The sequence below is a fragment of the Lissotriton helveticus genome, chromosome 4_1 (assembly GCF_964261635.1).
Source record: "Lissotriton helveticus chromosome 4_1, aLisHel1.1, whole genome shotgun sequence".
Lineage (NCBI taxonomy): Eukaryota > Metazoa > Chordata > Amphibia > Caudata > Salamandridae > Lissotriton > Lissotriton helveticus.
In genome coordinates, this window is record NC_136063.1 from 107,313,371 (window position 1) to 107,331,703 (window position 18,333).

At 47.8% G+C, this 18,333-nt stretch overlaps 1 long non-coding RNA gene across 1 annotated transcript; it reads right to left on the reverse strand.

Annotated features, from left to right (window-relative positions):
• Positions 1–2,167: 2,167 nt before the first annotated feature.
• On the reverse strand, positions 2,168–17,681 carry LOC144827043 (uncharacterized). The gene is made up of 2 exons (XR_013609990.1): positions 17,571–17,681; positions 2,168–3,629 (listed from the first exon to the last, which is right to left on the reverse strand). It is a non-coding gene; the product is annotated as an uncharacterized LOC144827043 (long non-coding RNA).
• Positions 17,682–18,333: the final 652 nt, after the last annotated feature.

The window sequence follows — 18,333 nt, forward strand, 5'->3', positions numbered from 1 at the left end:
TATTGTCTGTACAAATTGCAATGATTTTAATTAATTATGCAAATAAAAATACTTACCTACTTACTTACTGCTGCCTGGATACACACAACACTGCTGACAGTGTAGTGGGAGAAGGGATGATGTAGAATTTCTTTTAGGAAGTAGAGCTCTTCAACTCCCTCACAGGTATCTGCCGCTTGGTGCTCAGTTTAAATAGCTTCTGAATCTACAAAAGATCCAGTGCTAGAAAAGAATAGATTATTTACTTGCAGAGGAGTTTCTCCAACATTGGTATCTTCCGAAGATTCAGCTGGGCCCCTCTGGACTTGCAAGGTGAGCTCTCGGCCTGGTACTATGGAAAGCTGGCTTAATACTTTTTTTTTTATTTTTTTTTTTAAAACATCTGTTTATTGTTTTCCAAATGAACAGTTCTATAGCATCATCAGCCAGCATTTTGTGATACAGAGCAGGCGAAGATCAACAGCGCATACATCCCTTCTGTGTCCCTTCAAGGTACCTTTCACTACAACAATTACAAAATATCCGCGTGCATTGTGAGTAACATGGGCATCGAAGTACTCAACGTCATTCCCTATCTATGCAAATATAATAACACAGCAACAGAAGTATAAACAACATCCATACATCTTGAAGCAGCTCTGTAACCTCCACTACTGTTGCCAACAGGCAGCTTCCCCACTGCCACGGTCATTTGTTCTCCTTCCTCTACAACCCCAGGCGTCTCCGTCCACCACACCTCCTCTCATACGTTCCTTTTAGTCTATCACTCTTCCTCCCTCGGGTGAGCTAGCAAGTAGCACTGTAGTAGGGCCCACACCTCTCTGGGCCGGGAGGCCACTGGAAGTAGCTCTGCATAGGTGGAGAATCTCTCCTGGCACATAACCAAATCAGCAATCCAATCCTTAAATTTTGCCGCCCGACCCCTGCCCCATCGGCACGCTAGCCGCCTCTTAGCCATGAGGAGCGACAGCGCGGTGATTTTGTGGTGTTCTGGGCGGATTGGTTTGACAGATCCCAGTAGTGCTGTAAGCGGTGTGGCCTCCACAGGTGCATCTATCATTTCGCGCAGTGCCTGAAATACTCGATCCCAGTATGCAATCACCTCAGGGCACTCCCACGCTAGATGAATGTAGTCTGCCCCCTCCGTGCGACATCTATCACACCTACCATCTTCCCTCAACTTGAACCTGTACATCTTTGCTGGGGTGTAATACAGTCGGTGTAAAAATTTATAATGTGTGAACCTAAGTCTACTACTAGCAGATACCCGTTCACTTTGCAGGCAGCTCTCCTGCATTGTTCATCGGTCAACTCGAAGCCCAAATCCTCATCGCATTTCGTACGCGAAGGCGGTGGTGTGGTCACCCTTTGTGTGTGTACCGAGCTATAGATCAGCGAAACCAGCGGTCTGGGCGAGGTCCTCTCCAAAACGAGCTGTAGTGGGGTCAGCACCTGTGGCTCTGCAGGAAAAACAGGAGTAATATTTCTTATCCCAATTCTTAGTCAGAGATACAGAAAGACATCTAGTGGCATCTTCTGCGCGGATTGAAACAGGTGGTCAATACTACGGAATTGGCCTTCGTGGTACAGGTCTCCCCAGCTATGTATCTGAGTCCGCTGTTGGAAATTCCGAAAGACTCCTTCTTCTAATAGAGGCATGGCGGGGTGATAAGTAAGGGGCAGTAGGGACGAATATGTCATGGGCACGTCCAGCATCTGCTGTATGTGCTGCCAGGCCATTATGTATTCCTTTGATGAACTCCAAGTTTTTGCATAAACATCATCTATTACATGACCTACCGTTGTCGACCTTTGTAATATTTCTTCAATCAAGCACTATGTTAGTGCACTTAACATTCCAAAAAATCTATATCCTTCACGTGTGCCCAGGACTTGGTTTTACGGGGTTTTCCCATTCATGGCTGGTTATTCGATGGCTAAACCCTGTCTTTCCAGTCAAAGTAAATCTGCACAGAATATTGCAGAAGACGAGCAACATGACAGAATGGATGGCTGTGCCAACAACACCCACAACTAATGATGGATGTCTCAGAAATGCCAAGAGCCACAATGAGTTTCAGGAAAAAACAACAAACTAAATAAATACATTTCCAGGCATGTCAAAGTATTAATCAAAAATACCAAAAAGGAGCAGTGCCAAAACAGCTTATGTAATTGGCTTTATTAAAAGCAGAAATATTTGTGAAAAGTAGACTACATTGAATTTAGTTAGTGAACTACAAAACATAGCCTTATGCATAAAAATAGTTTGCAAATGCAAAGTAGTGGACAAATATTACCGCAAATCAGAAGTGATCACAGGCCTTCATCAGGACATCTCTCCCAGGATCAGAGAGAGTCAAACCCTGGTATGAGCGGGGCCGGGATGAGCTAGGGTCTCTCCTACCCCCACTTGCTTCATATGGTCCATTATTCCATTGCCCCCATCTATTTGTTAGAGAGGCTGACACCCTTCCAGTGCTACTGTGTGCTTGTGCTCACTACCTGCAGCTATTAATTACAGCATGCCTGCATTTCCAGATTTTTCTGGAGAAGCGTGTAAACTGCCAGTGAAAAAAGAAAAACACTTAAAAAACCACACTAAACTCCATTGTATTGAACTAAATGTAAGGCTCGGTGCACCCTGGCACAATGCACCAGAGATGATCTGTTACAAATGGTTTCAAGGCACAAATGCTGGATTCTGTGGTCTTATTTAACATACCGGTTATAAGGTTGTTCCTTGGACTGTGTAGCATAGAATACTGTAGCATAGAATTATATATTTTTGGTAATTTTACAGGTTTTGGTAATTTAGTAAATGACCTGGTATAATGGCCATTCATGGTAGTGTCCTGCTGGATACTACTATGAACATTACTTACTAGCCGCGGCTCCAACACCAGTTCCCGCAGCAGCACCAGTGAAAAGTCCTATCACTGCTCCAACTGCTGCACCAATAGGGCCTGCTACACAGAACCCTGCAGCGGCTCCCACACCCGCTCCTGTACCCGCCCCAGCACCCATCCCCCCCAATGTGCCAGCCAACTGGCGCTTGGCTGCCTCCTCCTCATCTCTTTTCTGCTGATCCATGTCTTTCACGGTCTTCTGTCTGTCACTTTATTGTCCTTTTTTATGTCTTTCCTTGAAAGCACGTATCACGTGATCCCTTTTAATTTCTTTTTGAAAATACACGATTAGTTATTAGATGATTCACACTTTACATCTGTTTAAATTTTTGTTTTGTCCAATAATCAGTTTGTGTATATGAGACAAGTGTGTGGTGTGCAGACTCCGTCCCAAATATATTTTGAATTATTTTCAAGGTTTCTTCCCTGAAATGTCTGCAGCACAATAATTCTTTTATGAGGCCCAAGTGTGAAAAATGCAGCACACTTTCTTATCACTTCAAGGTTCCCTGAGGTCTAGCGCCCGGAAGTCCAAGTGTATTAAGAACTACAGTCTTCTCTTCAGCCAGGGAGGGCTCCACTTCTCTGCGGTGTGCTCAGTTACCAGCGAGTTGAACTTCCTGAAAATGTTAATTTGCTGTTGCCAGAGATAGTGTTTCTGAAAGCACTTTTTGGAGTCCCAGTTTATTCTGTTCAAGTCTCTTGTCCTATTGCCAGCACCTGCGAAGAAAATGCTATATGTTAGAAAGAGGCATGGTCATGAACAAACAAGCAATGTTTACACATTTTGAACTTATAATGTCTGTGTGTCTATGGGCTGGAAGACTGCAGACAAAGATTGTGTTTTCAGGTATCTATACATATTAATTACATTAAGTTTGGCAGAAAGCTAGATCGTGGTCCAGAAAAAGTCCTTTTTAGGTCTCGCCTGGTGAAAGCAGCACATGTGCTGCTCTCGCCATGAAGAGGACCTTTTGGAATCAATTCTCCCTGTGGGCTTACGTGCACGCGTCTGCATCGACAAAGATGGCTGCTCTCTCCATCTGTCCAAAGCAGACAGCATGCACGTGTCCATACGGACTGTGGACAGTCTGACGCCATCATGTTCTAAATAGAGCGTTCACCACTCTGCCGCGCTCACTCCCCCGCCCCTCATGCGTTCACCACACTGCTGCTCTCACTCCCCCGCCCCTCGTACGTTCACCATGCTGCCGTGCTCACTCCCCCCCCGCGGCACACAGTTAGCAGGCTTGTTAAATAGTGCCTCATGGTATATTTTGCAGTATAAACATATGTCATATGAAGCTCTGAAGAGAAAAACACGAAAAACTACACATATGTCATGGGTTGGCAGCATAAGAGACATTCTCTGTAGCAGCACGTCTTATATGTGCCTACACTAGAAGAAGTGTGTGCTGCTAAGGGCTGATTCCAGGGGTAGTTAACTGCTAAGAACCTAGCAGCGCCTCCTGTCCTTGAAGCAGCCCCTGACCTTCAATATGCTGAGGCATAGACTGTGTCTGCTGCAGCCTTTTACTCCATGTCATAATGAGCACAGTGTGTCTGGTAATGGGCTTTTAGATGAAAACCTAATGCATTCTGGGTGCTGTAGTCTTAGCTTGTTTCTGACCCACTAACTAGACCAACACACCTAGCAGTAATGATGGGTGGGGAGGGAAGGAGTCCAGGACTGGATGGACACATGGTGTATAGGATGACATGGCGGGAGGGGGCACCTTCTGAGTGTCACACGAGCCTTGGGTGGGGGGGACGGAGTCCAGGACTGGACTGACACACAGCGAATAGTATGACATGGTGGGAGGGGCACCTTCTGCTTATCACACAAGCCTAGTCTGGTCTTTGGAGGAACAGATGGCAGGTATGTGTCTGAACTGCGATAAAAGGGCATCTCGCTGACACTTCAAGCATAGTATTTAATAGAGAGATGAGAGATGGCCACAGAATGACCTAATCCGCTCTTCAGCACACACATGCCACCTGATGTGCCTTACTGGGCACCTCAAGGACAGTGGGACTGGCTAGGAGACCTACTAGTTTAAGGCACAGCTGGACAGTGCCTCCTGGTAGCACCCAACGAACCGCAGTCTGCAGCCTTTGCCACACAGCTGGTGGTGCCAGGCTGGAGCGGCGGTTCCCATCACAGTGCTGCTAAAACAGCATGTTAGCCCATCACTTGGACACTTTCCACGATGAGGCTGAGAGAGACCCTTCTCCACTGACTCCATAACATGGGATGAGAGGACACATTCTAAGGGGCGGGCTTGTCTTCTCAACCAGGAAGTGTTTCTATATCCAGAACAGGCAACAAATGCTTAAGGGATTGTTTAACCTATGCAAACTCTGAGGTTCCTACCCCAGGCATCACAAACTTTAACAGCTGACATATGCCCTTCCGTGGCTAAGGGAGTCCTGTCAGGCTTACACTGACTTCCACTAGAACCACCCCTGACAGAACCCAAGACGCAGGGCCCTGTGAGAGAAACACAGCGAGGACACTGTGGACGAGTGTCGTTGTAAGGAAGGGTGCCACTGGCCCCCATGCAAGCAAGGAACATGCCACAGATTTGTAACCAAATATAGTGGCACAGAAGGCTCCTCACAGCCCTGAGCCCGGTGGCACTACACCTGCTGCACCATTGATACCTATGTTCCTGTTGTGAACTAGTGAGTATCGGGTAGTGAGAAAAAGAAAACGGCAAATGATAGGTAGAAAGAAGGGCAAAATGAGAAGTGGCGTAGAAAGACAGATTTGGTTAAGAAAGTAAACAAATATTGAAAATGCAATAGGTCTCGCCTTTGATTAAGGCAAAGCCATTTGATTTGCTAATGGTATTGTATAGCAAAGCAAATGGCTTTAACTTAATGAAAGGCGAGACCTATTGCATTTTCAATGCTTGTTATAATTTGGTGTACATATGTTCACTAGTTTTGGATTTATTAAAGAAAAAAGATTTGGGTGTATCTAGAGACGCAGATCCACTGCATAGCATCCATGGAGCCACGGGCCAACAGCAACGCCGTGATTGGCTGACCGCAACCTGAGAGAAAAGTTGTGGTTGACATTTGGTGAATCGGGATATGGTACACGGGGGAGGAACACAAAGTAGAAATAGTATATAGGGGGTCAAGCTAGAGGTATCTTTATACCATGGGACTTGTGAAGAGGTCTGTGAGGATCCCTCATGGAGACGAATTTGTGGGAAATGTTTTTTTTTGTGCACATGGCGGTCCACTGTGCTCAGCAAAGCCCTCGTGAGAATTTGTGGCAGAGCCACAGATCTAGACCTCAATTAAAAAAAATACATATACCCACTCACCGACCCACTCACTCACACACCCACTTACACACCCACACAACCACTCACACACCCACTCACAGACCCACACACAGACACACACCCAACCACAGACCCACACAGGCACTCGCACACCTAATTTAATGCCCAGACAACCACACAAACACTCACTCACATACCTGTACAGCCACTCACACTCATTCAGATGTCGGCAAAAACACTCACACACAGTCAAACACCCACTTAAACACCCACACAACCAATCACACCCATTTACACAGGCAAACAGCCCCTCACATGCCCACTCAGACACCCAGGTTATAGAAAATCGCATTTATAAACATTAGAAATTCACTGAAAAAAACAGAAGTTACAGGGATGGTATAGTTGAAAAATAGAATGTGAAAAACTTAAGAAATTCACTAAAACAAACAGGATGCAGTGGCATAGAGTGCAGTTGCATAGAATGGAAAAGGGCAGAGTAGAGTGGCGTAGAGTTCAGTGGTGGAGAGTGCAGTGTTGCAGAGTAGAGTGTCAGAGTTCAGTGGTGTGGAGTGGAGTAAAGTGGCGTAGAGATAACAGGGGCATAGAGTACAGTGATGCAGGGTACAGATACATAGAGTGCAGTTGTTTAAAGTGCATTGGTGTAGAGTGCAGTAGTTGAGAGTAGAGTGGCATAGAGTGGTGTAGGGTGCAGTGGCGTAGAGTAGATTGTTTCTAGGTAGAGTGAAGTGGCATAAAGTGGAGTGGTGCAGGGTAGAGTGCATTTGCTTAGAGTTGCATAGAGTGCTGAGGCTTAGAGTATTTTGGTGTAGAGTGCAGTGGTGCAGATTAGATTAGAGTGGCTTATAGTTGATTGGCATAGAGTACGGGGGCATAGAGTTGAGCGTTATAGAGCATTTGCTGCGAGGGTTTTGGCATAGAGTACAGTGGCATAAAGAGGATATGTGCAGAGTAGATTAGTGTGGCCTAGACTGGATAGGTGTAGAGTGCAGCGGCAAAGAATGAGTGGTGAAGAGTGCATTGGCATAGAGTGGAGTATGGTGGTATAGGGTTCAGTGGCATAGAGTAGATTGTTTCAAAATAGAGTGAAGTGCCATAGAGCGGAGTGCTGCAGGGTAAAGTGCATTTGCGTAGAGTGGCATAGAGTGTAGTGGCTTAGAGTAAAGTGGTGGAGAGTGCAGTGGCATTAAGAGGGCAGTGGTGCAGAGTAGATTTGAGTGGAATTTACTGGGTTGGCATACAGTGCAGGAGCATAGAGGTGAGTGTTATAGAGCATTGGCGGCAAGAGTTTTGGCATACAGTAAAGTGGCATAGAGTGGGGTTGTTCAGAGTATATCGGTGTGGCCTAGACTGGATAGGTGTAGAGTGCAACGGCAAAGAGTAGAGTGGCATGTAGTGGACTGGCATAGAGTGCAGGGGTACAGAGGTGAGTGTTATAGAGCATTGGCAGAGAGTGTTTTGGCATAGAGTACTGTGGAATAGAGTGGAGTTGTGCAGAGTAGATTGGTGTGGCCTAGACTGGATAGGTGTAGAGTGCAGCGGCAAAGAGAGGAGTGGTGAAGAGTGCATTGGCATAGAGTGGAGTACAATGGTATAGGGTGCAGTGGCATAGAGTAGATTGTTTCAAAATAGAGTGGAGTGGCATAGAGTGGAGTAGTGCAGGGTAGAGTGCATTGCGTAGTGTGGAATACAGTGTAGTGGCTTAGAGTAAAGTATTGGAGAGTGCAGTGGTATTAGGTGTGCAGTGGTGCAGAGCAGATTAGAGTGGCATATAGTGGACTGGCATAGAGAGCAGGGGCATAGAGTTGAGTGTTATAGAGCGTTGGCAGAGAGTGTATTGGCATAGAGTACAGTGGCATAAAGAGGATATGTGCAGAGTAGATTGGTGTGGCCTAGACTGGATAGGTGTAGAGTGCAGCGGCAAAGAGTAGAGCGGTGAAAAGTGCATTGGCATAGAGTGGACCACAGTGGTACAGGGTGCATTGGCATAGAGTAGATTGCTTCAAAATAGAGTGGAGTGGCATGGAGTGGAGTGGTGCAGGGTACAGTGCATGTGCGTAGAGTGGCATAGAGTGTAGTGGCTAAGAGTAAAGTGGTGGAGAGTGCAGTGGCATTAGGAGTGCAGTGGTACAGAGTAGATTCGAGTGACATTTAGTGGGTTGGCATACAGTGCAGGGGCATAGAGGTGAGTGTTATAGAGCATTGGCGGCAAGAGTTTTGGCATATAGTAGAGTGGCATAGAGTGGGGTTGTGCAGAGTAGATTGGTGTAGCCTAGACTGGAGAGGTGTAGAGTGCAGTGGCCAAGGAGTAGGGTGATGAAGAGTGCATTGGCTTAGAGTAGAGTTTCCACAAACGAAAATGTGTGGGAATTGCATCACCTAGTTTAATGGTTTGTTTGATCATATTAAAGTATTTGTTCCCAACACACTTCAGAAATAACAAAAAATGGGCTTCATTTGTGTTCCTAATTCTGATATATTCTGAAACACTTACACAGTTCCTTTAAGTGTTGTCATGTGCTAGAAAAAAACTATTTTTCCTACTCCCAGTATCTAGCATGAGATGAGTATCCCATGACTCATCTCATTTTAAAGTCAGAGAAAGAAAAGTAAACAAGCGCTCTGGAAAGTCAGTGTCTGACATTTGACCCTGGTCTTTGAATGCACAGCAAGTGGGACTAGATAAGAACAAGATTTAAAGGCCTGTTTACAGAAAGTGAGTTCATGGAACAATACAGAAAACACAGCTTAGGCAATGGGAGGGGCGAACTGAACCTGGGGAGCCTAAAGCAATAAAAGCCAGCAAATAGCATGCCAGAACATGTGAGATATAAACCACAAAGCCAATGGAAATCAAGGTGCGGAATGTATTCCAAGGTCACCTTTCTGTATGTCCCTAAGATGTCTTTAGCAAACCAGACAGCTGTGCAGTATGGTAGGAGACAGCTGTGCTATATGGTAGGAGACAGCTGTGCTATATGGTAGGAGACAGCTGTGCTATATGGTAGGCTGCAACCGAAGAAGCAGGCAACATAAAGCCAGGTTCGAACATCAGTCAGCATCTGCAGATGCAGCAGGGCTGGCCTGGCCTGCCTAAAATTCCAGCCAGTAAAAAGTGGCTTTAAAAATCGTGGGGGCGTGGCTTGGACGGCAATGGAGACGGTCGTCTAGGTCCGGCAGCTCCGCATCCCTGAGGGGCAAACTACCAGCCAAACGTGACAAAACCGGAACAAAAGGACTGCACAAGGTGTGGGAAAGGTCTGCGCAACTGACCGACGTGCTAGAAGTGCGGAAGCGTAACAACGGCGAGAGAAATCAGCTCCTGAACACACCGGGCAATCAACAACAGCGCGACGCAAGATGGCGGTGTGAGGCGAGAAGAGGAAGACAGCGGACAGCGGAGACCACGGAATAAGAGACGGAGGGGCTTCCACTTCTGAGGCACGACAGCGGTGCCTCGAGACCGACCAGCGCGATCCCAAAACAGATCTGCAGCAAGAGCAGGCGAGACAAAGAGCGGAATTGCCCCAAGTGAACGACAACACGAGGAAGAAGAAGAAGACCACAGCGCTGAGGAAAAGAGCGGAGAGCAAGTGACCCAAACCTCGCAGAAGCCGAAGCCGAACCATCCCAAGTCCGGAGGGCCGACGCCAGGTAACCGGAAGGGAGTGGAGGTGAGGCGCCATTACCGGAAGTCTTCCCCGATCTAAGGCGGAAGGTGGGAGGTATGCTGCCAAGTGACCCGGAAGCGGAAGGAGAGGAGCCAGGCAGCCGGAAGCAATAGCAAACCAGGCAGAGAGACGGAGAGACGGAGGGGCGGAGGTGCGCGATTACCAGCGGAGCCTAGCGGAGCCTAAAGAAGAGGCGGGGGGCGGAGGAGAGAGCGGCAAGAGGTGAACGCTGGGGGCGTAATGCTTAACACGCATCGGGGGCCCGAAGCAGCGAGACCACTGCAATTTTGGAGCCGTAAGCCTAGCGAGTGCAAACAACAGTGAGACAAACAACCGGCCCATAACAGGAGAGCACACCGGATGCCGTAAGGGCCAAGAGGGGAGGTGTTGAACCGGCACCGGTACTGGCGCGGAGCCGAAAGCGGGAGGCACTGCCACTCGAGCAGAAGGAGGCTGCAATAGAGAACTGCGCAATACAAAAGAGGACAGCGCGATATGTGGCGCTCTAACACCCCAAACTCACGCTAAAACGCACCAGGTCTGAGAGGGGACAGCATCCCTAGCAGAGTGACTGAGGTGAGGCAGGACTCACCACCTCAGCGAGACAACAGGCAGCAGGGGGCAGCAGGCAGAGCGAGCACCCCAAGCCCGAGTAGCCTTTAACACCTGCCCTGCGAGCAACACAGTGACAGCGCACAGCGAAGTGGTGGTAAACACGCCCGCTGAGCCATAGTAGGGTGTGAAATACCTCAGCTCGACAGCACACAGGCAACCCAGGACATCCCCTCGAAGAAAGCCGAGACAGTAAAAGAGCCAGTGGCCGTGCAAGCCACAAACTAGGCAGCCAGCACGCTGGCTGGGCCAAAGGCAAAAACAAGAACAAGACACGTTAGAGAGCCGAGCAGATACAGACAAGCTGCCCAACCACCTGCTGCAAAAGCAAAAACAACAAGCACACCAAAGGTGGCGCAAGCAGGAGGAAGGCTGATCAACATCCTGTCAAGGAGGGGCATCCGAACAATGGCAGGCAGCGATGGGAAGCTGACAGGCGATCAGCAGAAGAAACCAAAATTTGACAACCAAGGTTCCCCCACCAAAACAAGAGGTGAGCCGGTCACTCTGGAGACCATCCTGCGGAAGGTAAACGAAGGCAATGAGGTGGGGAGAGAGACGAAACTCAAGCTGGAGAACATGCAACTCGAGATGGCGGCCATAAGAGCGGACCTTCACAAAACAAATACGCGAATAGAAGCCGCAGAAAGCCGAATAAGCTCAGTAGAAGATGAAACAAGCAGGCACACCAAGGCCTTAGCAGAGCTGAGAACAGCCACAAATGCTGTACAAAAACAGCTGGCGGAAAAGGACGACAGGGCAAGAAGGGGCAATGTAAGAATACTAGGAGTGCCGGAAGGGGCTGAGGATAAGGTGGGCTCCTGTGCCGCCATGCTGGAGGAGATGATCCCACAACTTACAGGCATCACCTTCCAAAGAGGCTTCGAGGTACAAAAAGCATATAGGGTACCAGCAGGGAAACCAACCACAGGCAGAGGCCCGAGAGCGATAATCTGCAACCCACTGAGACTAAACCAGACGGAAGCCATATTCGCCTTCGCCAGGAAAAATCAGAATTTGACGTGGGCCGGCAACAAGATAGTATTGACCCAGGACTATTCAAAGCCGACAGTGGAGTTAAGAAAAGGCTTCCTGGCACAAAGAGACACCTTGCGGAGAAGGGGAGCCACGTTCAGCTTCGTCAGACCAACAAAATTCAAGGTAACAGACAAATGGAAGACGATGTTTTTCGAATGCCCAGAGGCTCTAAAACGATACCTGCAAGGTCCAGCAGTGGAAGACATGGAGGAAAACAAAAGCCCAGGGGCAGCAAAGAGGAGCGCGTCGCCGCTGAACGAACAGTCAGAGTAAGAGGCACACGCCGAGCTTCAGCAGGGAAACAGAGAACAGCGTATCTACCTCACAATGTAAAATCAAGGAATTGCCCCGGCAATAGAGAGACTGAAGGGCATAAGAGAGACCCGAGCAAAGAGACACACCAACAGCCAAAGAAGAAACCAACTCTACCTCAGGGATGATGCGAGCAGAGGAACTTTGTCGTCGCACACCCACTTAGCAAGTAAGGGAGGGAGGGGGGTGGGAAGGCGAGAGTGGGGGAGTGGGGAGGGGGGGAAAAAGGGGGGGGTTCTATACATGGGCTTACTGACTATCTTTCCTTTCTCTGCAACTCTTGCATCTTTTACTTCTTTTTCATCACACTCGCATCAAGTAGGAGCAAAGGCAAGCACGAGGACATGAATAGGCACATGGCGCGGAGAGCTAAAGAGCCTAATGGTAGCCCACCAGCACAGCGAATACAAAGCAGCATTAATGACACATAACAGCCAGAATAGCATAGGGTCAGATATCAAAATAGTCTCCCTAAATGTCAAGGGGCTGAATAGCCCGGTAAAAAGAAGGAAGGTGCTCGAACACCTAAGGAAACTTAAAAGCGACATCTACGTGCTCCAAGAGACGAGACTAGAAGAGGCAGACATCCCGCGATTAAGAGCCAACTGGATAGGGGAGGTGGTGGGATCTCCAGCCCAGAACAAAAAGAATGGGGTAGTAACACTAATCAGCAAAAACTCGAACCTGTCTCTTACAAGCTACCAAGCAGATACCCAGGGTAGGACACTAGTGACCAGTCTCAAGAGAGCAGGAGAGACCTACCATGTCGCGAACATATACGGCCCTAACAGTGAGGATAAACAATTTTGGGAGGGGATAGGTGCCCAGTTACACAACCTACCAATGGAAGACCTACTGATCGTCGCCGGAGACTTGAACCAAGTTCTCGACCCAGCAATTGACAAACACCCCTGCAGACGCTACCCAACAACTAGCCCTAACATCCTTAGAAACTTGTGCTCCAAACTTAGGATTAAGGACCCGTGGCGCCTAAGCAACCCAGACGCCAGAGAATATACATTCTACTCCAACCCCCACAACTCCTACAGTCGGATAGACTACATGCTAATGTCAGAAACACACACCCACCTCATAGACCACACAGAAATAGGACCCAGAACAATATCAGATCACGCACATATAAGCCTATCCCTATCGGGCAGACACAACGAAAAGCCAACACGCAGGTGGCGATTCGATGACGGCCTTCTTCAACACACATCAGCGAGGGCAGAGATAGACACAGCGATTAAAGAGTATCTGACAATCAACGATACACCAGAAACACCCAGAGAGGTACTATGGGACGCCCTAAAAGCGACCATACGGGGGACAGTAATGTCAATAAAGGGCAAAATGAACAAAGCAAGAAACAAAAGAATAGCCGACCTAGAGAAAGAGATCAAAACACTAGAGAACAGCCACATTGCTAGCCTAGAAGACAACAACACACTCACAAAACTAACCAAACTGAAGTATGAGCTCAACAGAATATTAAGCGAAAGAGCAGGGACCTGGATCAACAAATACAAATCAGTCAACCTATGCACTGCCAACAAAGCGGGGAAAAACCTAGCAACCTACCTAAAAGGGAAACAAAAGCAGCACACAATTGGGGCAATCAAAGACAAACACAACAAGGCCCAGACTGCTAATACGGACATCTTGGAGGTCTTCAGGGACTTCTATGAGGGTCTATACACAAGAGATGACGCGCTAAAAGAGGACGGGGGCGAGGAACTCCTTAACAGCATAGCCTCACCCACACTAACAGAACGAGAACGAGACGTCCTAGAGCTAACAGTTACGGAGGAAGAGATAAGGAAAGCCACGGCCAGCCTCAAAGAAAACAAAGCACCAGGGCCTGACGGTTTTTCAGCAGGGTTCTACAAACAATACCTGACCACACTCCAACCCACATTGAAACAGGTATTTGAGGAGTGCGTCCACAAAGGACGCATGACCCCATCAATGGCTGAGGCAAACATAATAGTCATACCGAAGGAAGGGAAGGACATGACAGAGGCGAAGAACTTCAGGCCGATCTCACTCATAAATGTAGACTGCAAGATATACGCGAAGATACTAGCCAACAGACTTAACGTCTACCTACCTAAACTCATACACAACTCCCAGGTAGGATACCTCAAAAACCGCATGTCCCATGACAACACCAGACTACTATGCCATATAATTAACCACTCGGCCCAGAGTAGTAAAGCTGCCGTAATGATAGCCCTAGACGCCGAAAAAGCGTTCGATAGAGTCTCATGGCCCTTTTTAGATCGCTGCATGGGGAAATTCGGGCTAGGACCCAACTACAGGAGGATGGTGATGGCGCTATACAACAGCCCCAAGGCGCGAGTGGTAGTGAACGGCGGCACCTCAAACATACTAAACTTGGGCAGAGGTACGCGACAAGGCTGTCCACTCTCACCTGGCCTCTTCCTATTGGCAATAGAACCGCTCCTAACAATGATACGAACGAACGAAGACATAGCTGGGGTGCCGATAGGAGGAGAAAAATGTAAGCTAGCGGCATATGCGGATGATGTTTTAATAATGACAGAAGACCCTGAGAGATCTATCAAGGCACTGACAGACACAATTGAGAGGTACGCCCAGGTCTCAGGGTACAAACTCAACAAGGACAAATCAGAGTGCAAACCCCTAAACATCCACACAACAAGTGCAGTACTAGGAACGTCAGGCCTATCGTGGCAAAATAAACCTATTAAGTATCTAGGCATTCTCTTTGAGAGGAACCTGAGCACGACACTAGAACATAATGAACAGGCTACAATCCAGAAAATCAAGGCCAAAGTAGACGGGTGGTCCCCCAAGTTCACAACATGGTGGGGAAGGGTAGAAACAATAAAAATGATGCTCACACCAATGGTGAACTATATGCTAGCCATGCTACCCCTAACCAACACAGATGACTTCCACAAAAAGGTAGACAAGATACTGAACGATTTCCTATGGAGAGGGAAGAAGGCCAGAATAAGCATGCAAAAACTCAGACTATCAAAGGAACAGGGGGGACTAAACATAACAAACTTCAAACGATTCCACGAGGCGTGCATAGCTAGACAGGGACTGCACTGGCTGGACCCAAGACAGGACTACACACCGGCATGGCTAACACTCGAACAGGGGTTGCTAAAAGGTATGAAACCCATCACCCTCCTCACGGCCACCAAACACCCGGCAATCAAAGACAACCCGGTACTCAGAAACACAAAACGAGCTCTGCTGAAAGTTGACAAACTTCTAAACATGAGCATCAAAGGAGGGCCCTTTGAATCCATCTGGCACAACCCAACCCTAAAATACAGGGGTAAGGTCCTAGACATGCACGACTGGTATAACCAAGGGATATCCATAGCCAAGGACCTTAAGAACAAGGGCGCTGACGTAACATTCGACACCCTGAAGGGAGAGTACAGCCTAAACAGCGTAGAACTATACAACTTCCTGAAGATAAAAGTCGCAATAAGGAAGGCGAACCTCAACACCCAGACACCTTCGATAATACAGCTGGCTAACAGCCTGAACACGCTAGGACACCAGGTAGCACACCTCTATAAGATCCTAGGCCCCAAACACACCAAACTTAATGACAAGGTCATAAACTTCTGGGGGGAGGCAGCAGGTCAAGCACTCAGTGAGGACGCTAAAGCCGAGCTATGGAAGTCCACGAGTCGGAAAAAGGTGACGGCCACACTGAACCAGACAAAATTCTGGCTGATACACAAGGCATACTGGACACCAGCCCGTTTAGCCACCGTAGGCATTAGAGACAGCGACGTATGCTGGAACTGCGATAAAGAAAGGGGAGACTTAGAACACCTCCTACTAAAATGCCCAAAAATCAAGGACTTCTGGGGGAAGATCAGAATACTTATCCACGAGATCACAGGCATAGACATACAAATAGACCTCACAAGCCTGGCCCTAGGTTTCACATCCCAGGCAATCACAAAGGCAGAGGATCGGGACCTCATTGATCTTCTGCTAACAGCCGCAGTCAAAATAGTCCTAACTAACTGGAAGGACACATCAAAGGCGGCTCCACAGGCGTGGCTCAACTGGGTCACGTTCCTCAGGGGGGCGGACAACATCACAGCAAAACACACACCGAAAACGCACAAGCAGTCGACCATGTGGGGATCCTTAGACCACTACCTGTCATCACACAAGCCACCGTAGGCGTGAACAAGATACATCTGAGGGCGCTTACTGAAACAGTTTTGTAATAATAGAACACCGTGCACATCTCCTACTTTATCTATATCTCTCTCCACTGTTCCCCCGGGGCGCGGGGCACAAGATGATCGATCACAGAGACTTACAAATGCCATGGAACATCAAAAAGACGGAATACGAACTATGAGACTACGAACTGGCGAACAATCTCAAGAGTACGGACTACCGCTCCCCCCCCGCCCCCCCCCTCTTCCTTCTTTCCTCCTTTCTCCTCTTTAGCCTATTTTCTTCTTTCTTCTTCCACTCATGTATAAGCCTCGTCCATGTATGTAAATTTATATTTTTTTATATACAATAAAGAATTTCGGAAATAAAAAAATAAATAAAAATCTTTTACGAATATTGGAGTAAAAAGGACAAACCAAAAGCGTCTTGAACGCAGCAACCATCACATTGACAAAGCATGGATGTTCTCAGTTGTCCAGCCTTTTGACACAGCAACAAAGCATGAATTAAATTGATTCTAAAACGGGTTAACAAACGCCAGTGGGAGTTGACAATCCCAGGTTAACTAGAAAGGGAATGGTCTGAACCAAGACAGATCTTACACAGGGCCTAGAGAGTGCTCTAGTTTCCTTTTCACCAGACCTGGATAAAAGAATTATTAACCGAGATAATATCACCCTTGGCTATGGTTTCGGGGCGGAAGAACACACCAGGGCGAACTCATTTAAAATAACAACCCCTGACAAATCCAAGCCACGAACCTTCGTTAGCACTCAGAGTCACAATATAAAGTCAACAAGCCGCGCAAAAAGCCCAGCTCTTAGGAGAAGAGAGGAACAGAGTATACTCCATAAAGGTGGAAGAAGAAGGGGGGCAAGTAGTGACAGAACCAATCAAGTAATCGATCATGTGGAACTTTATCTCCGATAGTGAAGCACAGAAGAAGGCTGAATGAACTGACGAATTCATATCAATGGAAGTAAAGTAAAATACTAAAAGGGACATGGAAGGACGGTGGGGATACAGGGAATCCAGAGGAAGGAACTGTTCCTAGATGTATCACAGGGCGCTATCAATGTTAGAAAGGAAGAAGGCTGGGACTATATGTCTTTTAAAATGTGAAGTAGGGGCCTAAGTGCCAAGAAGTCCAAACGTGTGCACTACAGCTCGATCCATACACCGACCCATGGGGCGCCCCTCTGTTCATGAGTTGTATGGGAGAAGACGTGAAGATTTTAACATCAGACAATAAAAGAGAAGGAAAAGTCAGATAAGCATCTCCCCCTCCCCCTGCCACCTTACAGAGCCGTCTGTCGTGATTTTAGCCAACAAGACGCTGTATTTTGGGACTTGTAGTTTTGCTCGAGCATCGTCTCCCGGCCCAGGAAGAGAAGCTGCACAGAGAGGCCCGGGTGTGATGGAGGGGTGTGCAAACACAACACTTCAGCTTAAAGCACGTCAGCCCGCGGGTTGTGAGGTGCCCCTTTACTCACGTGCTCCCCGCTGGACGGAGGGTCTTCTTTTCCTTGCAGTTCAGCTCGAGAGGGGGCTTGTGCAGTCAGCCCCTGGTAGCTCCTTCTGCTCTGGTCCTGTCTGTGTCTTCACTCCCTGCCAGCTTTTATAGGCTGGTGCATGGTCTGTAATCCCCCCACCCGCCCACCGCCTAAATTAGAACAACTCACTTCTAGTAAACCACGTGATTTAGCTTCAGCGGAGTTTGTTGTTCCAGTAAATACTGGCATGGAACAGACTGGATTCAAACGTCCTCCCATAGCATTAAATACAGGGCTTTAAGTGGCCCGGGTATCACTGGGTCTGAGCACCGGCAAATATTTGAAGGGGGCCTGGAAACGGGTCTCACTCTGTCGGGCTCTGTTTTGTCCCTGGCACAGGCGGTCCGTTATTTCCCCGTACTGCAGTGGCAGCAGGCACATGTATGTGCGCTGCTCACACTGCTCACTTCTCACTAGAGGAGAAGTTACGGCATGACGTCACGCCAGGTGGGTGTTGAAGGAGAAGGGAAACCTATTAAAAAGAGTCATTTTATCTATTGATTTCCCTTCTCATTTTGAAACTCAGGAGCAGCAACATCATCGTGGTTTCAGCAGGGCTTTAGGTGGAAGCTTTTTCAATATTATATACAACAAGCTATAGTTGCTGCTTATTTGTCTTATGCAACTAACTACCATTGACAAAGCCAATAGTCCTGCCTTGTTGTAGGTATGTTGTTACTTGTTGTAGCATATATCTGGATGC